The following is a 13944-nucleotide window of genomic DNA, read 5'->3' as shown; positions in this document are numbered from 1 at the left end:
CTTCACTTAACTGGAGGGGGAGATGTGTGAGCAGAGAAACAGAGCGAAATCCAGAGAGGGAACTGAAAACACACCTGGACAGATGTGAAACAGGTCAATCCACTGTGACAATAACTCCATCACTGACTCCCTCCTGACAGGAACCAGTCCTTTCACAGAGACTGTGGGTGGCTCTGAAAAGAGCCTTTGGGTTATTAGATGACATTTTGGCCGCTTTACTTTTTCTGGGAGCTCTGAGTGCTGGTTTTCTTGGGCAGCAGCAAGGCCTGGATATTCGGCAGCACCCCGCCCTGAGCGATGGTCACTCCTCCCAGCAGCTTGTTGAGCTCCTCGTCGTTGCGGACGGGCAGTTGCAGGTGTCTGGGGATGATGTGGGTCTTCTTGTTGTCCCGGGCCGCGTTGCCGGCCAGCTCGAGGATTTCAGCGGTCAGATACTCGAGCACAGCAGCCAGATAGACCGGGGCTCCGGCACCCACACGCTCAGCATAGTTGCCCTTTCTCAGGAGCCTATGAACACGGCCCACCGGGAACTGCAGTCCAGCCCGGGAGGAGTGAGACTTGGCCTTGGCCCGAGCTTTCCCGCTGGTCTTTCCTCTTCCAGACATTTCCACAATCTCACAAATACTTTCACAAAGAATGAATAATTTCCTTAGCATTGATAATACATCACCGGCAGTCAGGATGGCCGAGCGGTCTAAGGCGTTGCGTTTAGGTCGCAGTCTCCATTGGAGGCGTTGGTTCAAATCCCACTTCTGACACGTTGTGTTTTGACTGCACTGGAGGCGTTTGGGAGCAGCGGTGAAGAGCAAAGAGAGAACAGGAAAGAACATCGACAAACAAAATAACAATGGACCCAAAGATGTTGCATCAAAACATTAGAGGAAGAGGCAACGAAGCAAACAGCAGGGCACAGAAAAGATCAAAAATGTAACCTTTGCATCGGGGTGGAATATGTTGCCAATATCCTTAATGAATAGTTTACTGTCTTCTCAAATGAGAGGGTGATGCAGATATTGTTATGAAGGAGGAGGAGTGTGAAGTATTGGACGTGATAACTTAAGGAGAGAGGAAGTCTTAATGGGATGAGCATCCTTGAATGTGGATAAATCACCAGGACCAGATGAAATGTACCCCAGGCTGTTGAAAGAAGCCAGGGAAGAAATAGTGGAAGGTCTGACCATCGTTTTCCAGAGGATTGGAGGTCTTGTAACGTTGCAATAAAAGCAAAATACCACGCAGATCAAGCATGGCTGAGCCTTTAGAGTAGAGAAACAGGGCTGAATTCCCTGAACCAGTGCTACAGCTTTCAGAATAGAAGGAGCCTATACAAACCTGATGGGTTCCACTTAAACAAAAGAGCTGGAGGTGTTGACAGTCAGAACAGATAAAATGTGCAGGAGTGTTTGAAGCAGATTCTGTGTGGTTACTGTCGTTGCACTATGGAGTTATTTCAAGGAGGTGATTCTGAATGTAATGGATCAACGTGGACCCATCCAAGGCAAAGGTCACTGAAAGTGGCAACGCAGGTGGATAAGGTAGTCAAGAAGGCATACGGCATGCTTGCCTTCATCGGTCGGGGCATAGAGTATAAAAATTGGCAAGTCATGTTGCAGCTGTACAGAACCTTAGTTAGGCCACACTTAGAATATTGCGTGCAATTCTGGGCGCCACACTGCCAGAAGGACATGGAGGCTTTGGAGAGGGTACAGAGGAGGTTTACCAGGATGTTGCCTGGTCTGGAGGGCATTAGCTATGAGGAGAGGTTTGAAAAACTCGGATTGTTTTCACTGGAACGACGGAGGTGAAGGGGCGACATGATAGAGGTTTACAAAGTTATGAACGGCATGGACAGAGGGGACATAGGTTTAAGGTGCGAGGGGCAAAGTTTAGAGGGGATGTGCGAGGCAAGTTTTTTACACAGAGGGTGGTGAGTGCCTGGAACTTGCTGCCAGGGGAGGTGGTGGAAGCAGATACGATAGCGACGTTTAAGAGACATCTTGACAAATACATGAATAGGAAGGGAATAGAGGGATATGGGCCCCGGAAGTGCAGAAGGTGTTAGTTTAGGCAGGCATCAAGATGGGCGCAGGCTTGGAGGGCCAAATGGCCTGTTCCTGTGCTGTACTGTTCTTTGTTCTTTGTTCTAAGCTTCCCTGTGGTCCAGCCTGGTTGAATGGAACTGAAGCAAACAAATCATTCGGAAGAGGAAAAGATATGTAAGGCCATGAAAGCACAGAATTCAGATGGATGCAATACCAGATGGTATGGCAAGAGTGTAAAACAGCAACAGACTGGTGAATAAAACATTCACATTGAATAAGACAAGAGAAGAGAAGGGTAATAATAGTGTCAAAGGTGAGTTGTGACACTATTCACATTCCACCTTGATCTGAATAGGACTGTTGAAGGGAGTGATTGAGAAGAATAGAGGAGAAATGAAAAGAAAGGAGAAATAAACAAAAGGTCTTTTGATTTTAGAATGCTTGTTTTTGGAAATGACAGACTGTAAAGTGTGTGTGTCAGAAGATATAGAGCGAAGTTGGGTGTGACAAGATCACAGGAAAGTTGTGCCCTGAGACAAGGTGCGTATTGACAGGAAAGCTGCTTTCTTTTGCACAATATGTAATTTATTCATAAAATTTGTGCAATTACATTGCAAAGCAGTTCAAATTTAATATTACATAAGGTACAATACAGATCAGTTTCCTTCAATAATGTACATGATGTATCTCACTATCCCTGCCTGCACAGGTTATATTTACAGTATTTACATTACACATCAAACATTCTCTGGTGCAAACAGCCCGAGGGGTTTTACACAGGTTCCAGCCTCTCGCTGCACTAGGGCCTTAGACTGTCCCTTTTCTATTGAGACTCCATGGTGGCTTCCCCAAGCTTTAATGCCGTCCCACAGCACATAGTCTTGGATGTTGCAATGTGCCAGTCTGCAACACTCGGTCATGGACAGCTCTTTGCACTGGAATACCTGTCCCACGGCCGGGCTCGTTCTCAACAGAGATCATTTCAAATGAACATTTCCTAAATATGTGCTTTCTCTCTCGCAATAAGAGAACAGGATGTCTAGCAGATTCAGTGTGAGACAATAACACTGCCGGGTAAAGGCCGCTTTTCAACTCCAATCTTAACACAGGAGATTCCCCAAACAGCTGCAGTAAGGTGCTGTAAACTGCTGGAAGCGGATGTGTGTGGAAATGGTGATGTTACTGAGGAGGTTTCTTAGTATAGAATGGACTATGTTTAGGTGGGAATATTACTGAGTGTTAATTGTAGCGGGACCATATTTAAAAACTCTGGCTTTCTGGAAAGCCTTGACTATGAAGGTCGAGTCTGGAAGGGTTTGCGTGGAGAGCTGGGTTTCGGTTCTACTGTTAATAAAGGGTTTGAAATTGGCAACCCGGAGGAAACTGGAAGTGGAGCTGAAAGATGAGGGGCCGTTCTCTCTCTGTCTGTCACTCTGGGTGTCTCCTTCATTCTCGCTCTCTGTTTAATCTTCACTCTTGTCTCCTCCCCTCCTTGCTCTCACTCTGCCTTTCTCAGCCAGGTCCGGGCGGCCTGTAAAAAAAAGGAAGCTGACGGAATCAGTCTCTTTTATTATGCACTGATTTGAGGCAAGAATTATCATGGTGGCTGTGGTGGGGAAGAGGCGGTCGCCCACCTCCTCCTGGAATGTGTCTTTGCAAAGCAGGTGTGGAAAGAGATGCAGTGGTTTTTGTCGAGGTTCATCCCAAGCAGCTCGATAACACAGGAGTCTGTGCTCCACGGGCTGTTCCCTGGGACGCACACCGAGATCAACATCAACTGCTGCTGGAGGACTATCAAATCGGTGAAAGACGCCCTTTAGTCTGCCCGAAACTTGCTGGTCTTCCAGCGCAAAGAGTTGTCCACCACCGAATGTCGCAGACTGGCACATTCCAAGGTACAGGACAACGTGGTCAGGGACGCACTTAAGCTTGGGGCAGCCGCAGCAAAGGCTCAATGGGGAAAGACCACTGTGTAAGGTCCCCCCACCAAGCTGAGCGGAGGGGCTGGATCCATGGGAAACCCCTCGAACCGTCTCGGGAAAATTTTGTGTGCTGTAAATGTAGAAATGTATATGGCATGACAATGAAATGGAAGAGTTGTGAGGCAACTCGTGATTGTATAGAAGGAAACTGATCACCTTTGCACTGTTTGTATTTTTTGACTTGATGCTGTTTTAAACTGTTTGGGAATGTAATTTCTACAGTTTTTTATGAATAAAGTAAATTTTGGAAATTTAAAAAAAAAGTCTGGCAGTATACCAGAGTATGGTCCATGAGGAAAGGCATCATCACCCTCATGTGCAAGCAGAAGGGGGAGGGGGCAGAAATCAGAAATTGGCGGCTCATCTCACTGCTTCACATCGACTACAAGATTCTGTCAAAAGTCATTGCCAGTCGAGTCAAATCTGCTCTGGAGTTGGTGATTGAACCTGATCAGACCTGTACTATACCAGGCAGGAAGATCTCTGATAGTCTTGCGCTACTCAGGGATACGATCACCTATGTATGGGACAGGAGGGCGGACACCTGCCTCATCAGCCTGGACCAGGAGAAGGCTTTTGACAGGATATCGCACACCTACATGATGGACGTACTTTCCAAAATGGGGTTTGGGGAGGGAATCTGCAATTGGATCAAACTGGTCTACACAAATATCAGGAGCGCAGTCTCAATCAATGGGTGGGAATCAGAAAGTTTCTCAATCCAATCTGGAGTCAGGCAGGGCTGTCCTCTCTCCCCTGTCTTCTTTGTTTGCTGTATTGAACCCTTTTCTGAGTCTATTAGGAAGAATGCGAGTATCAGAAGGGTAACAATCCCAGGCAGTGGAGGCACTCAGGTTAAAACCTCCCTGTACATGAATGACGTCGCCGTTTTCTGCTTGAACCCACTGCCTGTGCGCAGACTGATGAGCATCAGTGACCAGCTCGAACTGGCCTCGGGAGCCAATGTTAAACACAGCAAGAGCGAGGCCATGTTCTGTGGGAACTCAGCTGACCGATCCTTTGTCCCCTTCACCATTAGGTCAGACAACCTGAAGGTGCTGGGGTATGGTTTGGAAGGGCCGGGGCGTGCACCAAAACCTGGGAGGAACGAGTAGCCAGGGTGCAACATAAGCTGAACATGTGGGAGCAGCGATCTCTCTCCATTGTGTCAGGTTCCTGTACGTGGTGCAGGTCTGGCCCATACTGCACTCCTGCACTGTGGTGATCACCTGAGCCATTTTCCGCTTCATCTGGGGATCCAAAATGGACCAGGTCCCGAGGGACACGATGTTCAAACCTCTGGGGAAAGGCGGGAAAAATGTACCCAACATCGCCCTCATCCTGATGGCTACCTTTGTGTGTGGCTGTATCAAGCTGTGTGTAGACCTCCAGTACGCAAACTCCAAGTGTCACTCCATGCTGAGGTTCTATCTGTCCCCGGTGTTGCGAAGGATGGGCCTGGTCATATGGCCGTGGAACGCTCCATCCAGTTGGACTGTGCTGTAACACCTATCCTTCATGGAAAAGTTTCTGTGGAAAAACACCTTTGACCACCAATCCATCAGGCACTGGTCTGCACGGAATGTTCTCAAGGCCCTACGGGAAAAGAAGATGGTGGATCCTGTCGGATGGTTCCCCGAGCAGACTTCCAAAGTCATTTGGCGGAATGCCCCATCACCAGAACTTTCAAACAAGCACCAAGATGTAGCTTGGCTGATGGTGAGAAGAGTCCTCCTCGTCAGATCCTTCCTGCACGCCCGAAGTCTCACCCCCTCTGCACAATGCCCTCGAGGTGGCTGTGATGGGGAAGAGACGGTTGCCCACCTCTTTCTGGAATGTGTCTTTGCAAAGCAGGTGTGGAAAGAGATGCAATGGTTTTTGTCGAGGTTCATCCCAAGCAGCTCTGTAGCACAGGGGTCTGTGCTCTACGGGCTGTTCCCAGGGACGCACACCGAGATAAACATCAACTGCTGCTGGAAGACTATCAATTCGTTGAAAGATGCTCTTTGCTCTGCCTGAAACTTGCTGGTCTTCCAGCGCAAAGAGTTGTCCACCACCGAATGTTGCAGACTGGCACATTCCAAGGTCCAGGACTACGTGCTGAGGGACGCACTAAAGCTTGGGGCAGCTGCAGCAAAGGCTCAATGGGGAAAGACCACTGTGTAAGGTCCCCCCACCATAGTGAACTGAGGGGCTGGATCCATGGGAAACCCCTCGAACTGTAGCCAGAAATTTTTGGTTGCTGTAAAATGTACATTGCATGAGAAATGAAATGGAAGGGTTGTGAGGCAACTCACTCCTGTATTGAAGGAAACTGATCTCCTTTCCACTCTTTGTATTGTTTGACTTGGTGCTTTTTGGAACTGTTTTGTAATGTATTTTTTTTTTTACAGATTTTTATGAATAAAGTATATTTTGGAAGTTAATAAAAGAAAGTCTGGCAGAGGTAAAGGAGGGAAAGGACTAGGCAAAGGCGGAGCAAAGCGGCACCGCAAAGTGCTTCCTGATAATATCCAGGTCATCACCAAACCAGCAATCCGCCGCCTGGCTCGCCGTGGCGGGGTCAAGCGGATCTCGGGTTTGATCTGTGAGGAGACTCGCGGGGTGTTGAAGGTTTTCCTGGAGAATGTGATCAGGGATGCGGTCACCGACACTGAACACGCCAAGCGCAAGACGGTCACTGCCATGGATGTGGTGTTCGCTCTGAAACGGCAGGGCCGCACAACTCGACCCTTTCCAGCAAACACACAACAAAGGCTCTTCGAAGAGCCACCCACCGTCTCACAGAGAGAGCAGTGAGCTGGAAACGGGAGATGGGATTGGCTGTTCAGAACTGACTGGAATAAATCTGTGCTATGTTCGGGTATAAAACTGGAATCCCCGAAATTGACATTTCAGTTGCAGCAAGGATGTGCAGTGGATTTGATTTTCTAAACGGGCTGTGCAAACAGTGCCCGAGGCTCTGCACTTAGTTATTTCCCCCGTCCACACATGCCCTCAGTGAAAAGCCACATCACTCCTCCAGAATCACTCATTGTTTTCATAGAATTTCAAAATGATTTCGCTGCAATGAGAGAATCCGGGAGTTTTGCAGCAGCCGTTGAATCGGTCACTGGAACCAGACCCACTTGTGATGTTATTTCCTCCGAGACGGTGTTTCCTGCAGTGAAACTGACAGGGTTTGTGAAACTGATCAGTTTCAGCTCAATCATTCAGGGACCTGGAATTCCCGCAGTTTGAGCCCGCGCTCACTTCTGATTGGTCACCCTCTTCCCATTCGCATTTCTTAACCAATCGCAGAGCCTCGAATTGGGGAAAATGCAGCAAATCATTGGCTTAAATTGTCGAAATTGGCAGAACGTTTGAATTCGAAAAAGGCGCCAATTTCAGTGTCGGCAAAAAGCGAATTACTGGAAAATCTATTTAAAGTTGTTCGTAAAATATTTTCCACCAACCTTTAAAAACCTTTCTTTATTCCGCTATTATCGCCACAAATTCCTGGCGCTATTTTACGCACTGCTTTAACCTGTCATTTTTCCCCCACTTCTTATCTGCAACCGGCGGTAAAAGACTCCATTCAGCAATCCTTAAGGGACCAATAACTCAAACTCGGTGTGGAAAGGAATAAATTAGACTCTTGGTAATTCCCCTTCACACAGGGATCAGGGGGACAGTGAGAAGCCACTGAAATAGTTGCTCATAAACATTTTAAATAGTTCCTATTCTGTTCTGTTACTGACATGCTGGAATCAGACAGTAATCAGCCCTTTCAGAGACTGTGGGTGGCTCTGAAAAGAGTCTTTGGTTTATTAGATGACATTTTGTCTGCTTTACTTTTTCTGGGAGCTCTGAGCGCTGGTTTTCTTGGGTAGCACCCCGCCCTGAGCGATGGTCACCCCTCCCAGCAGCTTGTTGAGTTCCTCCTCGTTGCGGACGGCCAGCTGCAGGTGTCTGGGGATGATGCGGGTCTTCTTGTTGTCCCGGCCGCGTTACCGGCCAGCTCGAGGATTTCAGCGGTCAGATACTCGAGCACAGCAGCCAGATCGACCGGGGCTCCAGCACCCACATGCTCAGCATAGTTGCCTTTTCTCAGGAGCCTATGAACACGGCCCACCGGGAACTGCAGTCCAGCCTGGGAGGAGCGAGACTTGGCCTTGGCCCGAGCTTTCCCGCCGGTCTTTCCTCCAGACATTTCCACAATCTCACAAATACTTTCACAAATGGATAATTTCCGCAGCATTTACTTTACTTAAAGACTGAGAACTCTCCTCAATGGTCGGTACTTAATTCCATTTGCCTATATTCTTCACCAGTCTGGTCACTGACCAACAGAAGAGGGCGGAATTTACCCGCCACGACATCAGAAGCAGAGAATTTGTCAATTTCAAAAAGCCCGCCAATTTCATTGCCGGAAAGGAGCAGATTAAAATAAATGTCATCCTTAGTCAAAGATTTAAAGTCCCATCTCTTGATTTTGTTTTATTCAACTTGTAAAATGTTATTTAAACTGTGACTCATTCTACAATCGCTTTCAAACTGTCCCGGGTGGGGACTGCATTGGCCTGAAGTGAAATACTCAGTTTAGTTTTCAATCAGAGCCCAGTGTCCTTCTCTGAAAAGAGGAAGCCGGATCAAGTCCTCAAACGGCCCTTAACTTGCTCTGTAATAATCCCATCCCAGGCTGTTACACTGCGGAGAGTTGCTGTTAATAAAATGATTAATCAGTGAAGGGATGAAGGTCTAATCCTTACCGCTGAAATCAGCTGTTAATGCGGTCATTCAGGGGCTGTGAAAAACCAGAATAAGAGCAGCTTTAAGCAAAAAAAGTGAAGGCGGGTGATCAGATTATGGGTTCGTGTTCGGTTAATAACGGGAGATACAAACACAGCAGTTGGATCGTTATTATATTATACATTGTCTTAAAGTGATTTCATAGAGATGTCGGATGCAGCTTTTTCAGAGAGATTGTGGGTGGCTCTTAAAAGAGCCGTTGTGTTTGGGATGTTATTCAGTCCATTGTGCAGTTTTACTTGGAGCTGGTGTACTTGGTCACCGCCTTTGTCCCTTGCTTGGCCAGCTCCCCGGGCAGCAGCAGGCGCACGGCGGTCTGGATCTCCCTGGAGCTGATGGTGCTGCGCTTGTTGTAATGGGCCAGGCGGGAAGCCTCACCCGCGATGCGCTCGAAAATATCGTTCACAAACGAGTTCATGATGCTCATGGCCTTGGAGGAGATGCCGGTGTCGGGATGAACCTGCTTTATCACTTTGTAGATGTAGATGGAGTAACTCTCCTTCCTCCGCTTCTTGCCGCCTTTGTTGACGGTTTATTTAAGGTTTTCTTGGCGCCTTTCTTAGGAGCTGCTTTCTTCTCTTTTTTTTATTTCCAAAATATACTTTATTCATAAAAATCTGTTAAAAATACATTGCCAAACAGTTTCAAACAGCACCAAAAAATACAAACATTGCAAGGGAGATCCGTTTCCTTCAATACAATCATGAGTTGCTTCACAACCCTTCCATTTCACATTTGTCATGCCAATTACTTTTTTACATTTACAGCAAATGAAAATTTTCCCGATACAGTTCGAGGCGTTTCCCAGGGGTCCAGCCCCTCAGTTCAGCTTGGTGGGGGGACCTTACCATTTTCAGTTTCGATTTCAGACACAGAAATAAACCAAACCCCTTCCGAGTGCGGATTAAATAGACAATCCCACAGCTCTATGCTAATGAGGGATGGGAGAAAGTAAAGATTGTGATTGGGTGATTGGCAGTGATGTCAGAATAGTTTTATATCTGCAACCAATCACAAACTCCCTCACTGCATTCAGGAATGACATTTCCCAAAGACTCTCTCCAGCCCCAGTTTCTATTGAAAAATCCACCGGGAAATGACGCCTGGCTGCGAAGGTCTCTTATTCTCAGCAGCTTCTCACATTCCGGCCTCTAAGTTGAGCGCTTTGTTGGGCGGAAATATTTGTTCAGGCAGTTTCAACAGCTCAGAGCCGACACTGGGTCAGAAACCAGAAATGGCAATATGGGTCACAAACAAGGAGTTTATGCTGAACCTTTATAAATCTCACTGGTTATCGGCCTCAGCTGGAGCATTGTGTCTAATTCTAGGTTCCACATTTTTGCAGGGATATCAAGGCCTGAGAGAGAGTGCAGAGGAGATTGACTAGAATGGTTCAAGAGATGCATGAAAGGATAGCAAAGCTAGGGTCGTTCTTCTTGGTGCAGAGATGTTAATGTAATATTTAATAGTTGTGTTCTACATTCTAATGGGTTGAAGAGGAACTGTTCCCACTGGCAGAAGGGTCTGTAACCAATAGACACAGAATTGTTAAAAGAATCAGGGGAAGATCAGGTGATATTTTAACACGCGTTCTGATGATCAGAAATGTACTGCTTGAAAAGGGAGGTGAAAACAGATTCAATAATAACTTTCCTGAGGGAATTGGATCATTACTTGATGGGGAAATTACAGGGCAATGTGAAAATGACAGGGAGGTGGGACTGATTGGATAGATCTTTCAAAGAGCAGCACAATTGTTCAAATGAACTCTTTCTGTGTTGCAAAAATTGTGATTATTGCTGTTCAGAAACATCCTGACACATCCTGAAACATCATGTCGCCTTTCAGTTCACCAGTTTTAAACACCTGGAACTGAGCTGAGTATTTTATTGGCTGTGATTATAGCATCAGAGACCAAAAGACAGCGGCCCAGTCCCAAAGTCCACAGAAAGACTCAATGTATTGCTCCATGTGAGCGATGCTGTTAGAGCAGTGAGCATAGCTGCCTTCCAAACAGCTGGAATAAAAACAGAAAATGCTGGAAATACTCAGCAGGTCAGGCAGCATCTGTGGAGAGAGAACAGAGTTAATGTTTCAGGTCAATGACCTTCCAAGCAGCTGTGCCCGGGTTTGATTCCCAGCCATTACAGTTTGGCGTTCCTTAAATTCCTCAGATGAGAAACTGAAAGACAGGAACTGAGTTGGGTGCTGTCTCAAAGGAATTTTGTTTCCCAAAGCAAGAAGTGTATAATTTGAATAAACATATTTCCAACGCTGATTTCCTTCAAATGAAAGTTCAATTGAACTCTGATTTTACTCCTTTTTATTGATAATTATTATTTGACCTGAATCATACAGTGGACTCAGAATAGAATTACTCAGATTCATTTTCCCACAGCTATTCCCGTTCCTTAGAAGAAACAATTCCTGGATTCTGGAAGCTGTGGATTAGAGGGTAACAAACATATCCACACTATTCAAGAAAGGAAGGAGAGAGAAAGCAAGGAACTAGAGGCCAGTTTGCCTGACATCAGCAATGGGGAATATGCTACAATCTATTATTACAGACATGGTAAATGGTGATGTGGAATATCAGAATATGGTTGGGCAGAGTCAACATGGATTTATTAAAAGGAAATTGTCAATGATAAATTATTAGAATATGTTGATGTTGTAACTGCCAGGGCAGATAAGGGGAACCAGTGGATGTAGTCTGTTTGGATTTTCAAAAAGCATTCAATAAGTTATCAAACAAGAGGTTATTACACCAATGTAGGTCCCATGCAATTTGGGGATAATATATTAGTATAGATTGAGTAGTAGTTAACAGACAAAAAACAGAGAGTAGGAATAACCGAGTCATTTTCGGCAGGAAAGCTGTAAGTAATTGGATACTGCAAGGATTGGTGCTCGGGACTCACTTATTTCCATTCTGTATCAATGACTTAGATGAGGTGACCGAATGTAATGTTATCCATGTTTGCCGATGATATAAAGTGAGGTGGCAAAGTAAACTGTGAGGAGGATGCAAAGGGGGAGAAAAGGGATTTAGACAGACTAAGTATGTGGGCAAGAATGTGAGAGATGGAATATAATGGGGAGAAGTGTAAAGTTACACACTTTGGCACGAAAACAGCAATACAGAACATTTTTGAAATTAGTGAGAGACTGGGAAATGTTTACATTCAGAGGGACCCGAGTGTCCTTGTCCAGGAATCACAGAAAGTTAACGTGCAGGTACTCAACCAATTAGGAAAGCAAATGATATGTTTGTCTTTATTGCAAAGAGATTAGGGTATGAGTATTTATTGCAATTATACAGCGTGAGATCACCCTTGGAGTGCTGTGCAGTTTTGGTCCCCTTATCAAAGGAAGGATATACTTTCCTTAGAGGGAGTACAGAGACGTGCCACTAGGCTGCTTCCTAGGATGAGGGGATTGTCCTATGAGAAGAGATTGAATAGACTAGGCCTCTATTCCCCAGAATTCAGAAGAGTGAGAGGTAATCTCACTGGCAGATAAAATGCTCAGTGGCTTGACATGGTAAATGCTGGGAGGATGTTTCCTCTAGCTGGGCAATCTAGAATGAAGGGTTACAGTCTCAGTATAAAGGGCTTGGTCATATTTGACAGAGAAGAGGAGATTTTTTTTTCAGTCAAAGGGTTAAGAATCTTTGGAATTCTCTATCCCAGAGAGCTCTGGATCCTCAATCATTGTGTATATTCAAGAGAGATCGATAGGTTTTTGGATACTAAGGGAATCAAGGGGGCTGTGCCAGTGTGGTAAAATGGAGTTGAGGTAGGAGATCAGCTGTTATCTTATTGAATGGTGGAACTATTTCGATGGGCAGAGTGGCCACTCCTGCTCTTATTTCTTATGTAAACTTTCATTCCCTCCCAGGGATTGTTTTATTCTTCAAAAAGAGAAATAGTGCAGCCGCTAGAAATCTGAATAACAGAAGATTCTGGAAACACTCAGCAGTTCCAGCAGTATCTGTGGAGAGAGGAAGGGAGGAGCAATGCTTCAGGTCTATAGAAGGGTCACAGAACTGGACCATTAACCCGAGCTTCTCTTCTCCACAGTTGTTTCCGGACTGGCTGAGTGTTTTCAGTATTTTAGCTTTTTTTCTTTCTATATGTTATCTCTTTCCCTTTTGACTGTTTGCTGTGAAACTTTCAGCATTGTGCTCAGTTCTTTGTGTCGTTATGTTTTCTTTATTTGAAGTAATGCAAATAGTATCCTGAAAAATCAGACAGAAATACTGCTCAATGTAGTGTAATATATAACAGGGCACATTTACAAATATCAGATCAATGTAGTAAACATTTTTATTAAGAATTGATTACTTTTATTTTCAGTATAAAAATGTGAAGCAATATGAGTTTATTACAAAGTTTATTACCTCACATTACCTGTTTATTAACCCTGACAGACTGTGCCAATTTCTGCTTCTATGTTGCAGTTCTCACTTTCAGCGAGCAAATGTCAGCAATCTGTGATCCAGTGCAGTTTACAGATCAGACAGTCAACACGACATGCAATAATTGTTCAGATTATGGAGGACAGGTGGGATTTAGAAATACTGGGAATGGAGACAAGTTGTTATTACACTGAGTTTGCCCAAAGATTAGAGACACCATTGTGGCAAATCAGTCTGTTGTCCTGCACATGAGAATGAGAATCATTCTGTATTTGTGGCTGTCAGTCTCTATTACTGAGTGGGAGTGTGGGATTCATGCTGCATTGGTCAGTCTCTGGTACAAAGTGTGATATTCACTCTGAATGTATAAGGCTCTGGAACTGTTTGTGTGTGTGGAATTCATTCTGTATCTGTCAATCTCTGGTACTAAATATGAATGTGGCATATATGTTATAGCTCTCAGTGTCACTGTATGTGTGTGTGGGTTTCATTTGATATCTGTCAGCCTCTGTTTCTGTACACGACTGTCAGATTCATACTGTGCCAAAATGTCCCTGTTGCTGTATGTGACTGTGTGATTCATTCTGTATCTGCCATTCCCTGGTACTATGTGTCAGTATAGACTCATTCTGTATCCCAGTCACATGCACTATATTTGAGAGTGCGATTAATTCTGTACCTTTAAGTCACTGATATTATATGTAAGTGT

At 45.3% G+C, this 13944-nt stretch overlaps 1 non-coding gene across 1 annotated transcript; it reads left to right on the top strand.

Moving 5' to 3' along the window:
- The first annotated feature begins 675 nt into the window (after positions 1-675).
- On the top strand, positions 676-758 carry trnal-uag (transfer RNA leucine (anticodon UAG)). The gene has a single exon. It is a non-coding gene; the product is annotated as a tRNA-Leu (tRNA).
- Positions 759-13944: the final 13186 nt, after the last annotated feature.

The sequence above is a fragment of the Heterodontus francisci genome, chromosome 35 (genome assembly GCF_036365525.1).
Source record: "Heterodontus francisci isolate sHetFra1 chromosome 35, sHetFra1.hap1, whole genome shotgun sequence".
NCBI classification, from domain to species: domain Eukaryota; kingdom Metazoa; phylum Chordata; class Chondrichthyes; order Heterodontiformes; family Heterodontidae; genus Heterodontus; species Heterodontus francisci.
This window is presented reverse-complemented; position numbering and strand designations above follow the sequence as displayed.